At 38.3% G+C, this 17,260-nt stretch overlaps 1 pseudogene across 1 annotated transcript in view; it reads left to right on the top strand.

Annotated features, from left to right (window-relative positions):
• LOC308433229 (cytoskeleton-associated protein 2-like) overlaps positions 1-14,377 on the top strand; it is a 28,509-nt pseudogene extending 14,132 nt beyond the window's left edge. The window contains exon 2 of the transcript in view: positions 12,417-14,377. The product of the transcript in view is annotated as a cytoskeleton-associated protein 2-like (transcript). The remainder of the gene's footprint in view (positions 1-12,416) is intronic.
• The last annotated feature ends 2,883 nt before the right edge of the window (positions 14,378-17,260 follow it).

Here is a 17,260-nt window from a genome sequence, read left to right as displayed (position 1 = left end):
TGCATGCTTTGAGGTTTCAAAACCACACACAATTCCCAGTTTGTCCTTTCTGTTCCATGCATGTTGTTAAGAGATAAACTCTAAGCTTGATGTACCAGCAACCATGCCTGCCTGCTTCAATGCTACTTCTCCATAATAGAGATGGACTTTTATCCCCCTGAAATCATGAGTCCAAATAAAATCATCCTTCTATAAATTGCCTTATTGCTGGTGTTCTATCACAGCAATGGAGAGTAAATAATGCAACTTATACTGTGTGTAACAGTGTTTTATTCAGCCTATGCCTTGCTCTGAATGAGTCCGTTTTCAAGCAGCTTTTGGCTCTAACTGGAGAGTAGAGAACAATTGAGACCTGAATGGACCCACAAACACCACCATAACTGCCTGATTCTGCCCACTTAGCACAAGCTGGCAAATCACTTATTTCTCATAGTAGAAAGCATGACAGCCTATGAATTGACTTGGGTGAACTGTAGGAGTACATGTACATATTACAATCGTATCAGAGTAACCAGGCTCAAAGACATACAGGGCACACAAGACTGAGAAACAAGTGTAACTTATTCACCTGGTTCCAACAAAACAATTGAGACCTGAAATTGTCAAGGCAAAGATTACCATAAACCTGTTACCTGGGGTGTACACTAAGGAGTGGCAAGCAGGTGACTCCCAACTGTCCCTGGAGCCTCAGCTCCAGCTCCATTCATTGACATTACCACAGCTTATTCAACTTCCATCTTCCTGTCTTCTTGCTCATTTGTGTGGACCTGGATCTGTCATTCTTTCTCAAACACAGCTCTTCCTTTTCACCTTGAAGCTAGCTTGAACTCTACAGCTTTAACTCTCAACTGAGTTTGCCCTCAACCTCAGCAGCAGCTATTTTATCAACACAGAATATCTACCAGCCCACTTCTGAAACCTCTTGAACTCTCCTGTAACCTAGTTAACTTGTATTTATTCTGTAAGCCACAAACACATATGCAAATGTGCTTACTGTCCAATCTATTATATGAGACATAACATTAACAATTAAGATCAGAATCTACCTCAGCCAGATGACCAAGGTCACCAGTATTATCTGAAGATTGCTGTGGTTGAAACTGCTGGACCTTGTGAAGACACTCCCTGGGTAGTCAAGAACCAAAGGCTGGACAACCCAGAAACCTGTGACAGAACCAAAAGTGAGCAACAAAAGGGGGAAGGGGCAAGGAAATTATTCCTTGAACTTTGCTATATTTGTAGTCCAGAGCCTAACATAATTGTCGTCAAAGAGACTTCATCCAGCAACTGATGGAAACAGAGACTCACAGCCTAACATTATTCAGAGCTCAGGAAATCATGCAGAAGAGGGGGGGAAGAAAAACTGTAGGAGCCAGAGAGGTCAAGAATACTACAAGAAACTCTACAGAGTCAACTAACTTGGCTCATAGGACCTCACAGAGACTGAACTGACAATTAGGGAGCTTGCATGGGTCTGACCTACATTCTCTGCATATGTGAGTGTTGTGTAGTGTTGTCTTTTGTGGGACTCCTAAAGTGGGAATGGGAGCTGATACAATGCCACCAAAGTTTACCCTAAGGAACAAACAAGCTACTAGGTTCACTTACAGAGTACAGGTGAGGGTCTGCTTACAGGGGAATGGGCAGCTCAAAAGCTGTTGTCTGGAAAAGCTATACTCGGCATGAATAATGGCTTCTTAGTAGTCGGACATTTGGGTTCACTTCCTATTAATTTTCCCCAGTCTCTATATGCTATAGTTTCCCCTAAGTACCAAGGCTCTATGAAACGAGGGCAGAATTGTTCAAATTGCTATAAGATGCAAGAAAGAGTATCCATAATCACAAGTAAGCGTCCAATGATGTCCTCATACTCTCTACCACCTCCTCCTCTGAGTGAATGTCAACAGTCAATAGGCCTGCTTATGATGGCTACTGTGATGCTTAATCTGAGGAAGTGGTAGCCTTTTTTTCCTTTAGGAAGAATAGTGTTCTATAATGCTAGCCTAGCTGCTTATTCTGGTTAGCTACCTCAACTCTGGTTTAACGCTTGTTCCAAAGTCCTGTCAAGTAAAATACCCAAACGTGATGTTTCAGGTTGCATTTCAATGAACTTAGATAAGCTTTGAAAAAGTCTTTCAAATTACTACAAGATGGTAGCCACTACTACGGTCCTGCCTGCCAGTGGAAAGATGCTCCTTTGAACACATGCTTAAATATGTAAAACAAGCAGTGTAGCCCATCTCTCCTTCCTACTCCCACCCAGGAATAACATAGTTGAGATCTGCCACTCAAGGGTATTCTTTGTTGCAATGAGGCAGGTCAGACAACCTGAACTGGGAAAAGGAGCATGTGGGAAAGGTTCCATCGGTTATCACTGCCTCTGCCTGCTACTGGGCATGACAATGAATCATGCTCCAGCCCACCCAGAGCAGAAAACTACGAGGCTGCCAGTTGTCATTAGGCACTGTGGGGAAATGCTCGAGCAAACTCTCCAATTTTAAAATAGAGGCAGAGCACTCCTAGACAATGTGCATGACATGCTAGGTGCTCGTGTTGCTTTGCCTTTGCCTGACACTTATGCTATAAACCAGCGGCACTGAGATGGGCCTCACATTTATTTTATTGGCTGATTTTCATCTTTGTTTTGCATTACGTCCTTTCAACAGTAATGAGCTTTCAAAGGGGAATGCATATGCAATGGATTAAACTTAATTTCCATTTTATATGAAGGCTCACAATAAAAGGGACATTAAAAGAGAAATAGAAGGAAAAGAATAAAAGGTCTGTGATGAATAGATAACTTGTACAAGATGTTCTTCATTTCTCAGCAGATGCCTTACAAACAGCTTCACATAGCAACTAAGAAGCTCAAATCTATCAAGAATATGTCCTGATCTACTTTATTGTACTTACTCAAGATGACTGCTCCAAAACAATGATCAAATGAGTACATTTTCAGAGCTGGGATCCATCACTCTGGGAAGCATGACTTCATCTCAGTGCAACTACAGCACTTTCAAAGTTAATGTCGCTTGTTTATGGTGCCAGATTTTCTCTGCATGTTAAGAAAAGAAAAGGTAGCAAAGTGATGGCTGCTAATGCGATGGCTCCATTAACTGCAGAGCATGGCACACCGTGAGGGGAAGCTGGGTTAGTCACTGTCAGCGGAGGCTTCACATGGAAAAGATATGGTGTTAGTTCTAACAGCGTTTGACTTTCCTTTCCATCTAAGTCGCAGGATCAGAGTGAAAGTTTTTGAAGAAGGCTCAGAGATAAAGCAGCCAGTGCTATCATGAATTCTACGGTAAATTCAATTAAGAATCCAGTATTGGAGGAATATTCATATAGTTTTCCCTCTGCAGTGATGATATGCATGCAATTTTAGTGGAGCATAGTGTAAGAAGGGGTGGTAGAAAATATTAAATTAAGAAATCTCTGGAGCAGAAATGTACTCAGGATTAATGACACACAAACCTCAACTGCATACAAATAGGCTGCAGTATTCTACTTCCCAGAGCAGAAGCCATGGCCATCAAAATATCTAAATGTTCTCTATCCACACGCTAACAGCAACCACCCTTCCTATATTTTTGTAATGTAGGCTTTAAAATATATTTTTGTTCTTTGTCTAAGAAGCAGGTTCAGTAGGTAAGTATTCGCTGAGCAAGAGTAAGGATGTGCATTCAGATCCTCAGAACCCTTGGAAAAGCAGGTGTGATCGCACATAGCCATTAGCACAGTACCAGGGGTGGAGTGGATCCTGGGCTCAGGACAGCCAGACTAGCCTTAAAGGTAAGCTTCAGTAAGAGATCCTGGAGAGAGAGAGAGAGATCGAGAGAGAGAGAGAGAGAGAGAGAGAGAGACAGACAGACACACACACACACACACACACACACATACACCCGGGGGGGGGGGGCTCTATTGACCATGCCCTGTAACACTGCAGCTTGTAGGAAGAATTTGATGGAGTGACTTTTTATTTTATTATTTATTCTTTGAGTATTTCAGTCATGTACATAATGTATTTTGATTGTATACATGCTTTGCTCTTCCCTCCTACTCCTTTTGGTCCCTTTGCACATAGCCTTTCTAACTTTGCATTTTCTTACTGTTGTTGATTGTGTTTTTGGGTTTTTTTTTTGTTTTGTTTTTGTTTTTTTAAGAGCATATTGAGTTGCCACTGAAGTATCAGACAACCTACCACAGACCAGGCCAATGAGGAAAATTTATGCTGTCTCCCACAGTCAGCAACTGCCAATAGGGATGAGGTCTCTCAAGCCCCTCTACACTCAAGTATTGACTGCCTTAATCTTTCTCTACTGTTTGCAGGTAACCATAGCTGCTGTGAGCTAAGAGGTACAGCAGCCCTATTACTTTCAGAGTAACTTTTAACACAGTAATTTATTATCTGAGCCACAGCGGGAGAAAATGAAAACCTCAGTCCTGAACTATCTAAATTTGATAAAGCTTAAATGTCACAACATATGCATATAAGAAAATATCAGCAAATCACATTAATTTAAAATTTTTATGTTGATAATTGGGACCAAATGAACAAATAAATGACTAAAATAATAGAGAATGAATTTACTGAGTTTTATCTTCTTAGAGTATTTGCTGAGATTGGTGATGTGACACTTTATAAAATGTTTAGGAAGAAATATTTACATGTTGCTATTAAAAATTAGACAAGAAGGTAACCTCCCTTTTAATAGAGTTCACTGTGTGCACGCTAGTACTAGAGAGACGGTGGGCAGAATGTTTTCTAAATGTCAATTAAGGTATCAGAGAATCACATTGATCATTAACAGTCAATTACATTATCAATGAATCACACCACTAACAAGATGAAAGTTTCAACTTTTATTGAAAATTAGAAAAAGAAATATATTGTCTTAAAATTAACTGTCAACTTGACATAGCATAGAATCAACCAAAAAAAGGAGTCTCACATGAGAAGTTGTCATTAACAGGTTGATTTGTGGGCACATCTTTTGGGAAGTGTCTTGATTGAAATTTAATATAAAAAAGACCCACTCAATTGAGAGAATTATCATTTTCCAGGATGTAGACAACAGCTAGTTGATCATGAACTTGTGTGAGTCAGAGAGAAAGCCAGCAAACAGTGTTTCCCGTGGTTCTTGTCTCCCGGTCCCTGCCCTAACTTCTCCCAATGATGGATTGATTTAGAGATGGCCTGGGAGTTGCAAGATAAAATAAGTTCTTCCTCTCAGTTGCTTTTGGCCAGAATGTTTTATACAGCCACAGAGATCAAAGAGAATACATATTAAAAGAACACCTTCTTTAAAAAAAATCAAATGCTAGAACATAAAAATAGATAAAAAGACGCAAGAGCAAGCAGATGATGTTAGGAAACCAAACAAGTGTAAAGAAAAGTGATCAGATGTAAAATTTGCTTAAGTTTTTCTCTAATGTATACATATCTATCAATGTATTTCTTAAATGGTTTTTATTATTGAAAGTAAATTTAGAGTTGGCTATTTTAATTGTCATATTACAAAATTAATTGAGGTCTATAAAAATGAAAAAAAAAATGGCTAAGCAGAGACACACATTTTTATTTCAGGTATTTAGGAGGAAGTACTTTGTAGATATCTGTGAGTTCAAGGCCACCCTGGCCTATGTAGTAAATCTTGTTTTAAAATAGATAAAAATTCTCAAGCTTCTACTTTAGGCACATACTTTTCTTTCATTCTCAAAATTGTCTCATGTTAGACTATGTGATATAATCTCCTTTTTCATGTGCTAGATAATAATGAGACAGTCAAAGGAAGTGGTAGTTCTAGATGAACTGAGTGTTACTTCTTGTTATTTTATGATAAAGTTGAAATCCAAAGCAACTGAGTAGTTGAAGCTGTTTCCATAACAGACGCCCTTCTGATGGGTTCCATGGAAGGGTTCTATGGGTTCTCCCAGCTGTCCTCCCATGAGATGCTATGGAGAACCACTAACCACAAAATGAATAGACTCCTATTATAATTCACTAAGTAGATTAATGCAAAAGAAAACAGCACCTGAGATTAAGGGCTTCAGGTGTCTGACTGGGGGCTCAATTTCAAATAGATCAAAAGATGCCAACATAATATTTTTAGGTCACGTTGAAGACTGTGACATGCCGTAAAACATCAATGTGTACATAAATTGACTGAGGTTAAAAAAGCATTCTTTCCAAGAAGAATTAGGAAAGTTGAAGGGGAAGAGAAGGTGGCTGGCCAGGAGATCCATTAGAACAGCACGTATTATTTACTCTGAATTCTGTGTGCCAAAAGTCTTACTCATTCCACTCTCATCACAGTGTGGTAAGATAGAAATCACTGTTTATCAACTTGATTAATGAGGAAAATTGAGACCTAACAGCCAGTTAAGCAGCAGAAAATGACACCACTGTAAGTGGCAGATCTTAGATCAATCCATACGGCCTTTTTGGCTGTCTCAGACCTTAACTACTTTTGAAACAGAGTCACTTAAGTAAATTATTCAACATAAATCTATCTCTTAAGAAAGAGGAACTATTTTTCTTTGCCCTTGGTAGTTACATTTTATTATATTTGATTGCTTTTATTTTTAAAGAACATTTAAAGAAAATGGGCTTATGCACATGATGTTCTTCAGCTGGTTAGATTTCCATTATGTGCTTGGAACAATGATCTTTTCCACATTTATAGTATCACTTTGACCCCACTTGGTGGGACATGTATATGATAACAACCCCTCCAAAAGAAATTAGAAAATCAATAACCATATTTGGTAATAAATTTGTGATATAGCTGTCTTCTTCATTATTCATCAGAACACTAAGGACTTTTCACATTTTAAAATATTCTCATTTGACCTAAGAGATTGTAAGAACTGAAAAGGGGGCCATTAAAGTAAGAACATGCAGCCCACTTTATATTAGTAAAAGGAAGTTTATAGATTCAAAGTGTGCTATATACAGTGGAAGCATAATAAAAAAAACTAAGTTAAATATCTGTGAGGATTAGTCACAGAATCACACTCAGTTCTGTTCACCAATTGAAACTGCTTCGTCTTTAGAAAGTGCTGGATAAGACCAATGTGCTCAGTAACTCATAATAACTGTGGTCCATGTACTGGGTCCACCCAAGATTAGCTCTACCAATAGTCAGAAAGGAGGAGCCCCAAGAACTCTACATGCTGCCTCTGAACCACTGGTTACTGATACATTCTAGAAGAGGAGAAACCACTCTTTAGTCTACTACCTAGTGCTGAGCCCACCAGCATATGCTCACACAGTTGGTAATGATGATCTCAGTAAGACACAAACCAAATGAATAAACATGATTTGTGGAGAGGAGAGAACTAGACAGGAATGGAAAGAGGGTGAGTGAGAGTGGTATATATATTCAAAACTGCCTAAGAGCAACTTTAATAAAAATACATTTTTAAGACTGGAATTTGTAATTGAGCTAGCAACTTGATGCTAGGATTATATCTATTAAAAGGTAAAATTAAAAACAAAGATTTGGTAATAAGTAAAAGTGTCAAATTTGAAAAGTATTAATAGATTCCTTAGTTGTCTTATAATTAATTGTCTCTAAATGGTCAAAAGAGCAAACTTTGGATACATTAGTCTAAGCCAAGCACAGTTCATTTAGGGTTATCTCAGCTCATTATCAAAAAACAGTCAGACAAATAGCAGAATCTTGTGTCCACAGAACTCTCTCTGAAGTCAGACACGATTTATAACTAAATCTGGAATTATACAAAGGCACTTTATATTTTTACATGTGTCAGTATCCTATTAGAAAAATGAGAGAAAACAAAAGTTAGAGATTCTTAGGCAAAACCATTCATCATACCTTTGAAGACAGTAGACTTTCTTTCAGTAGATTTAATAAAAGTTGGGTACAAAAGAGACAAAATGCTTCACTTGTATGTGGAGAGATGAGGCCTTTTGGAAGGTGCTAACTGAAGCTGCCAAGAAGATGCAGGAGCTCTAGAGCCCAAGCTTCACTATTCCTTCCATATTTAGAAGGCAAAAGAAGCAGATTCAGTAAGGGGGTGTGGAAGAATTGGTGCTTGGGCAGGAAAAAAGTCACAACACAACCAAGTGGAGACATGGCAATGTATGGAGAAGATAAACAAAGGACTCCTGAGCTATGCCACGAGTCACTATGTGCTCCACAGTGTCAGCCTTAATGTTGGTTGTAGCTATCACTCCTCAGAGAGGAGAGATGGAAGCCAAGTGAAAAGAAAAAGGACAACATGGCTGACAGCCCAAAAGTTAGAAATGTTTTCAATGCTTTTGAAATGAAAAATAAATAAATGAAGTTGAGCAAAGATCAAACCTTATATGCTCTCTGTGAATGAAGCTAATTGCTGAGAAAATAAAACTTTTAAAACAAACTAAAGTCTTTACAGAAAAATAATCTTAAAACTGAGGCTCTAAAACCAAGATGGAGCTGGAGAACAATGATCTGGATCTAGGTGGACTTAGTTGGCATTAGGAATCACCTAAATGGAAACCAGGTTCCAGCAAGGACCCATTGTAGGAGTCCAGACAGCCTGACATTACTTTCTCCTTTGAATTGTTGGTCACTTTTCCACATTTAACATAAAAGGAATGTAGGCCAAAATTACCTTAATATAAAACTATCAAGTTTCATCAGGACTGGGGCCTGCTCCCAGATTGCTGGGCACCCTGAAGAGCCACAGGAGTGCTCTCACTCCTAAGCACATGAGTGAGTCAACACTCCCTCTCCACTGACTATCCAGGGAGAGACTGCCAGGAACTCTCAGTGTGCAAGTAACTCAGTGCAGCCTGAGAAAGGACTGTTTGGCACTAAACCTAGAGCCAGCCCACTACCATCGGTATTCACAGCCTACCCAGAGAGCCAAACACCCAGGAGGAATCACCCTCCAGAGCACATGGACCGACGCACCCATAGGAGAAACAAGCTCCAGTCAGAGACAACAAGTCACTTAGCATCACTGATAACAAGATGGCAAAAGGCAAGTACAAAAATCAAAGAAACAGAAACCAAGACAACCTGGCAACATCAAAACCCAGTTTTTCCACCACATCCAATAGTGGATATCCCAACTCACCAGAGAATAACAAGATTTAGACTTAAAAACATACTTCATGATGAAGATGGAGGTCCTCAAGAAGCCCATAAATAACACAAACAAGTACAGGAAAGTCAGGAGAACACACACAAACAAGTTGAAGCCCATAAGGAAGAAACAAAAATAAAACCACAGAAATCACTTAAAAATCTACAGGAAAGCACAACCAAACAGGTAAAGGAATTGAAAACAGAAATAGAAACAATGAAGAAATCACGGAAAGGAGACAACCCTGAAGTTGGAAAACCTAGGAAAGACATTGGGAGTCATAGACATAAGCATCACCAACAGAATATAAGAGATAGAGGAGAGAATCTCAGAGGCAGAAGATAACAGAGAAAACATTGACACAACAGTTAAAGAAAATGCAAAAATTAAAAAGCTTCTAACCCAAAACATCCAGGAAATTTAGGACACAATGAAAAGACCAAACCTAAGGATAATAGGTATAGAAGAGAGTGAACACTCCTAACTAAAAGACCCAGTAAATATCTTCAACAAAATTATAGAAGAAAACTTCCCTAACCTAAAGAAAGAGATGCCACAAATATACAAGAAGCCTACAGAACCACAAATAGATGGACAAGAAAAGAAAAACCCCCAACACATAATAGTCAAAACAACAAATGCTCAAAACAAAGAAAGAATATTAAAAGCAGTAAGGAAAAAATGACAGGTAACATATAACGGCAGAATTACACTAAAATTCTCACCAGAGACTATGAAAGCTAGAAGATCCTGGAATGACATCATACAGACCCTAAGAGAACACAAATGCTAGCCCAGGATACAATATCCAGCAAAATTCTCAAATACCATAGATAGAGAAACCAAGATATTCCAGGACAAAAGCAAGTTTACACAATATCTGTCCACACATCCAGCCTTACAAAGGATAATAGATGGAAAACTCCACCACAAAGAGGGAAACTTTACCCTAGGAAAAGCAAGAAATTAATCTTGCAACAAACCCTAAAGAAAAAAAACACAAAAACTTAATTCTACCTCTAACAACAAAAATATCAGGACACAACAATCACTATTCCTTAATATCTTTTAACATCAATTGACTCCATTCCCCAATAAAAGACATAGACTATCAGACTGGATACATAAACAGGATCCAGCATTTTGCTGCATACAGGAAACTCAACAACAAAGACAAGCACTACCTCAGAGTAAAAGGTTGGGAAATTTTTTTTCCAAGCAAATGGTACCAAGAAACAAGCTGGAGTAGTCATCCTAATATTGAATAAAATAGATTTTCAACCAAAAGTCATCAAAAAGTTAAAAAGAGACAATTTTTACTCGTCAAATAAAAAAAAAATCTATCAAGATAAACTCTAAATCCTGAACATCTATGCTCCAAATAAATGGACACCCACATCCCTAAAAGAAACTCTAATAAAGCTCAATGCACATATTGCACAACACACAATAATAGTGGGAGACTTCAACAGCCCACTCTCATCAATGGACAGATCATGGATGAAGAAACTGAACAGAGACACAGTTAAATTAACAAAAGTTATGAACCAAATGGATTTAACAGAACATATTTTATCCTAAAGCAAAAGAATATACCTTCTTAGCACCTCACGGCACCATCTCCAAAATTGACCTTATATTCATTCACAAAACAGGCCTCAACAGATACAAGAACATCAAAATAATACCATGCATCCTATCAGATCACCATGGCCCAAAACTGTTCCTCGATAACAAAAACAACATAAAGCCCATATAGACATGAAAGCTGAACAATGTTATGCTCAATGATTGCTTGGTCAAGGAAAGAAGAAATAAAGAAAGAAATCAAACACTTTTTAGAATTTAATAAAATGAAGGCACAAATACCCAAACTTATGAGATACAATGAAAGCAGTACTAAGAGGAAAACTCCTAGATCTGAGCCCCTCCAAAAATAAACTGGAAAGAGCATACACTAACACCTTGACAGCATACCTGTAAGCTCTAGAAAAACAACAACAACAAAAAAAAGTAGACACACCCAAGAGGAGTAGATGGCAGAAAATGATCAAACTCAGATGTGAAATGAACAAAAAAGAAACAAAAAGATGTATACAAAAAGTTAACAAAACCAGAAGTTGGTTCTTGAAGAATCAACAAGATTGATAAACCCTTAGCCAGACTAACTAGAGGGAGCAAAGAGAGTATCCAAATTAACAAAGTCAGAAAGGAAAGGGGAGACATAACAACAGAAACTAAAGAGATTCACAGTCATTAGATCCTACTACAAAGGCCTATACTCAACAAAACTGGAAAATTTAGAGGAAATGGACAAATTTCTAGATGGATGCCAGGTACCAAAGTTAAATCAGGATCAGATAAATGATCTAAACAGTCCCATAAACTCTAAAGAAATAAAAGCAGTCATCAAAAGCCTCCCAACCAGGAAAAGATGGGTTCAGTGCTGAATTCTATCAGAGCTTCATAGAAGACCTAATAGCAATACTCTCCAAACTATTGCACAAAATAAAAACAGAGGAAACACCACCCAACTCATTCTTCAAAGCCACAATTACACTCATTCTTAAACCACACAAAGACCCTATAAAGAGAACTTCAGACTAATTTTCCTCGTGAACATTGATGCAAAAATACTCAATAAAATTCTTGCAAACCAAATCCAAGAACACATCAAAATGATCACTCATTATGATCAAGTAAGCTTCATTCCAGGGATGCAAGAATGTTTCAATATATGGAAATTCATCAAAGTAATCCACTATATAAACAAACTCAAAAAAAAAAGCCCCACATTATTATCTCTTTGATGCTAAAAAAGCATTTGATAAATTTCAACACCTCTTCATGTTAAAAATCAGGAAAAGATCAGGAATTCAAGGCCCATACTTAAACATAATAGAAGCAATATATAGCAAACCAGTAGCCAACATTAAACTACGTGGTGAGAAACTTGAAGCAATCCCACTAAAATCCGGGACTAGACAAGGCTGCCCACTCTCTCTCTACCTATTCAATATAGTACTGGAAATAGTAGCCAGAGCAATGAGACAGCAAAATGAAGTCAAAGGGATACAAATTGGAAAAAAAGAAGTCAAAATATCACTATTTGCAGATGATATGTTAGTATACTTAAGTGACCACAAAAATTCCACCAGAGAACTCCTACAGCTGATAAACGACTTTAGCCAAGTGGCTGGATATAAAATTAACTCAAACAAATCAGTAGCCTTTCTCTACTCAAAGGACAAACAGGATGAGAAAGAAATTAGAGAATTGGCACCCTTCACAATAGTCACAAAGAATATAAAATACAGGGGAACCTTGCCAGTGTCTTGGGACCTGCAGCTGCCCCCCGACCAAGAGAGACCAGCCAGCCGGCCTTCAGAGAACAAAGAAAACAGAAACTCAAGGAATATCTGTTAATACAGAAAACAATGTTTCCATACAAACAAGAAAATCAGATATCCAGAGATCAGAAAATGGTGACATCTGAGGATCAGGTCCCAAAAGGGAAAAAAGTTGTGAAACTCAAAACAGAAGTGGCTGATAAAGAAAATATTGAAAGTACAGTTGAAAAAAAACCTGCATTCCATTAAAAGCTGAAGAAGTAACCAACTCAGAAATACATAACTTGAAGGGTAATATTCAAGCTGCAAAGTTATTATCAACTAGAGATGATTTCCCAGGTCAGACTGTGGCATTAGATCAGGCATGTCCCCATAAAGACAGTAAAAAGAAGCAAATGACAGCAGAGAAGCCAAAACAAGACACTGCCATGTCTAAAGAAAGAGTGCTTGGCTATTATAACGGCCAGATTGTTCAGTCGAAGATTAATTCCTTTAGAAAGCTTCCCAGTGTCTTGCAACAACCCAGAAATTTCCCACTACTGTGTCTAAAGCCACAAAGGCTCAGTGTGAGCCTGCAAATGCCATTAGCTTAAGAGCCTCAAATACAACTGCTGTCACCAAGTCTGCAGACACTAAATCTGTGAGTACCTCATCGAAGAACACACGTATGAGACTACCTAAAAAAAAGTCTCCATGGTGGTACCCGTGGTGCTGCGAAACAGGGCCTCAGCAGGACCCTTGCCAGTGTTACTGTCGGAAAGGGGGCCTTTGAAAAGGAATCTCATCAGTCAGAGCCAGTTGTGTCTGTTGTCAAAGCCAGTTCTTATCAGGACAGAAAAAGAGACAAGGCCCTGTCAAAAAAGCAGAACATCTAAAGACATAACCAGGACTTATTCATCTAATACCAGACCGATAGCAAAGTCAAAAGATGCTGACCAGCGCAGATGCACCATTGCAGGAGCAACTGTTCATAGATCAGCTCAGCTCAAAGACCCCACAGCAGAGAGGACAGCTCAGCTGGTCGAGTGGAGAACTGGTGAAGGAAAGGGGTTAAAAAGGCGTCCTCATTCAGTGGTCATCCAGGCTGAACCAAACAGACAAAATGAAAACCCAGTTGGGTCCTCTAGGATTACCATAGCAGCAGAAGAAGAACAGAGATTATTTACTGAAAAAGTAAACAAAACAATATCTGAATGCCTGAACCTCATTAATAAGGGATGGCCAAAAGAAGAAATTTTTAGCTACACTGAATGACCTGATTCATAATACTCCAGATGCCAAAAATCTTGTTAAATATTGGATATATCTTGTACATACTGAACCAATCACAAGTCCTATTGAAAATATTATCTCAATCTATGAGAAGATCATTCTGGCGGGGGCTCAGCCTATTGAAGAGATGCAACATATAATCACAGATATTCGAACAATGAAGTCAGTTTGGGAGAAAATACTGAGGAGGCTCATGCAACCAAGGGACGTATCCAAGAAGTATATATTGAAGCTAATGTAGGGTCAGAAAAACAAGAAGAGGAGAGTGAGAATCATAGAAAAGTTGAGGTTTATGAAGACGATCAAGACAACAAAACAAAAGATCCAACCAATGATTTAATAACCCCAGACTCGAAAACTGAAGCAGGTTGCCTCATTCGATGTAGCGTATCTTCTACACCACAATTTCAAAGTGTGAAAAAGATGCAACATAATAAAAATTCTACACTTAAAGAGCTAAAGTTTCTGATGCCAGTGAGACATTCACGGTACATTCAAGAAAAGACCTTACAACTTCCAGACATGTTAAAAGACCACGACCCTTCGGTGTCTTCCCTGAAGCAGATGTCTGAGTTGGGAGGAGATGCTTTCGTTCACCACCCAATGCAGCACCATGCCCTCTGCTCTTTGAGACCGATGAAGAAGAAGAGGAGTAGCACCCCGAGTCCTGAGCAGTTATGGTTTTGCTGTGTATAACTTTATAATGCAGGTGAATGTCGTTAAACTTGTTATCATGTTTTTAAAATGTTCACTGCTTAGCTTTCCTAATTACTTACAGTAAAGAAGCATAATCAGAAAATGTCGTCTATATAAATTTATATTTTTACATTGACTCTGTTCCTAACATGTTTATAATAAATATGCTGTATAAATATGTATGGTGCTCCAATGACATTTCGTTAACTGACTGACTTTGAATGATGGAACTGACTTTAGGATCCTACTATAGGTCGCTGGTCAGCTGTCTGTGGTGTTTATTTCGACAAATATGTTCCAGGGGCTCAGGGTGTGCTCTCAGTAGAGCCCTTGCCTAATGGAAAAGGCCCTGGATCCAATCCTTGCCCCCCACAAGCAAAACTACCTTGTGAAATGTCATTTAACCACAGTAACCAAATTTAAACTTAGTTTTTGAAATGCATTGATAAATTTGTATTTGTATTACTTACTTGTAATTGTGATAAAATATATGACAGAAACAAAGGGAAAAAAGAATATAAAGTACATTGGGGTGACCCTAACTAAGAAAGTGAAAGATATGTATGACAAGAACTTCAAGTCTCTGAAGAAGAAAATTGAAGAAGATCTCAGAAGATAGAAAGATCTCCTATGCTCATGGATTGGAATAATCAACATATAAAAATGGCTATACTGCCAAAATCAATCTACAGATTAAATGCAATCCCCATCAAAATTCCAATTCAATTCTTCATAGAGTTAGAAAGAGCAATTTGCAAATACAATTGGAATAATAAAAAACAAGGATAGCAAAAACTGTTCTAAACCATAAAAAAATCCCAGAGGAATCACCATCCTTGACCTCAAACTGTATTACAGATCAATTGTCATAAAAACTGCATGGTACTGGTACAGAGACAGGTAGGTAGATCAGTAGAATATAATTGAAGAGCCAGAAATGAACTCACACACCTTTGGTCTCTTGATCTTTGACAAAGGAGCTAAAAACATTCAATAAACAAAGACAGCATCTTCAACAAATGGTGCTGGTTCAACGGGCAGTGGACATGTGGAAGAATGCAAATTGATCTTTATCTTCCTGTACAAGGCTCAAGTCCAAGTGGATCAAGACCTCCACATAAAACCAGGTACACTGAAACTAATAAAACAGAAAGTGGGGAAGAGCTTAGAATACATAGGCACAGGGGAAATTTTCCTGAACAGAACACAAATGGCCTATTCCTTAAAATCAAGAATGGACAAATTGTATCTCATGAAATTTCAAAGCTTCTGTAAGGCAAAGGACACTGGCAAAAGGACAAAATGGCAACTAACAGATTGTAAAAAGATCTTTATCAATCCTACATCCAATAGAGGGCTAGTATTTAATATATACAACGAATTCAGGAAGATAGACTCTACATAATCAAATAATCCTATTAAAAATGTAGTACAGATCTAAACAAAGAATTCTCAAATGAGGAATATCAAATGGCTGAGAAGCATCAAAGGAAATGCTCAACATCCCTAGTCATCAGGGAAATGCAAATTAAAACAACCCTGAGATTCTACCTCACAACAGTCAGAATGGCTAAGATCGAAAACTCAGGTAACAGCAGATGCTGGTGAGAATGTGGAGAAAGAGGAACACTTTTTATGGGATTGTTGATGGGATTATGCCAACTCTGGAAATCAGTCTGGCAGTTTCTCAGAAAATTGGACATAGTACTGGCTGAAGACCCAGCTATACCACTCTTGGACATATACCCCACAGATGCTCCAACTTATAACAAGAACACATGTTCCACCATGTTCATAGCAGCCTTATATATAACAGAAACTGGAAAGAACCCAGATGTCCTTCAACAGAGGAATGGATACAGCAATTGTGGTACATTTGCACAGTGAAGTACTACTCAGCTATTAAAAATAATGACTTCATGAAATTTCTAGGCAAATGGATAGAACTTGAAGCTATCATCCTGAGTGAGGTAACCCAGTCACAAAAGAAGACTCATGGTTTGTACCCACTGATAAGCAGATACTAGGTACATAAAGCTCAGAATACCCAAGAAATAATTCACAGAACTTATGAAGCTCAAGGTGAAGGAAGGCCAGAAGGTAGATGCCTCAGTTCTTCTTAGAAGGGAGAACAAAACATTCATGGGAGGAATAAAGAGACAAATAGAGAAGCAGGGATTTGAGAAAAGATTATTCAGAGACTGTCTCACCTGGGAATCCATACTATATGTAGCTACTAAACCCAAGCACTATTGCTGATGCCAAGTAGTGCTTACTGGCAGGAACCTGATATGGATGCCTCCTCAGAGGCTCTTCCAGAGCCATACTGATACAGAGGAGAATTCTTGCAGATAATCAGACTAGGCATGGGGACCCCAATGGAGGAGTTAAAGAAAGGACTGAAAGAGCTGAAAAGATCTGCAACCCCATGTGAAGAACAATATTATCTACTAACCAAACTCACCACAGTTCCCAGAGACTAAAACACTAACCAATGAGTTCGAATGGAGAGACTCATGTGTTCAGATGCATATGCAGCAGAGTAGAGCATTCTCTGACATCAGTGGGAGGAGAGGCCTTTGGTCCAGTGAAGGCTCATTCTCCCAGTGTAGGGGAATGCCAAGGCGCTGAGGTGGGAAAGGCGTTGAGAGAGGGAGCACCTTCATTGAAGCAATTGGAGGAGGAGGAGGGATGGGATTTGGGGAAAAGGAATAACAGCTGAAATGTAAATACAGAGAACATCAAATAAAATGAAAAAAACCCACTAAAAATTGTCAAATATATATATATATATATATATATATATATATATATATATATATATATATATATATATATATATA

The sequence above is a fragment of the Micromys minutus genome, assembly GCF_963924665.1.
Source record: "Micromys minutus genome assembly, chromosome: 19".
Lineage (NCBI taxonomy): Eukaryota > Metazoa > Chordata > Mammalia > Rodentia > Muridae > Micromys > Micromys minutus.
Note: the sequence above shows the minus strand (reverse complement) of the source record. Positions and strands in the feature narration are given on the sequence as shown.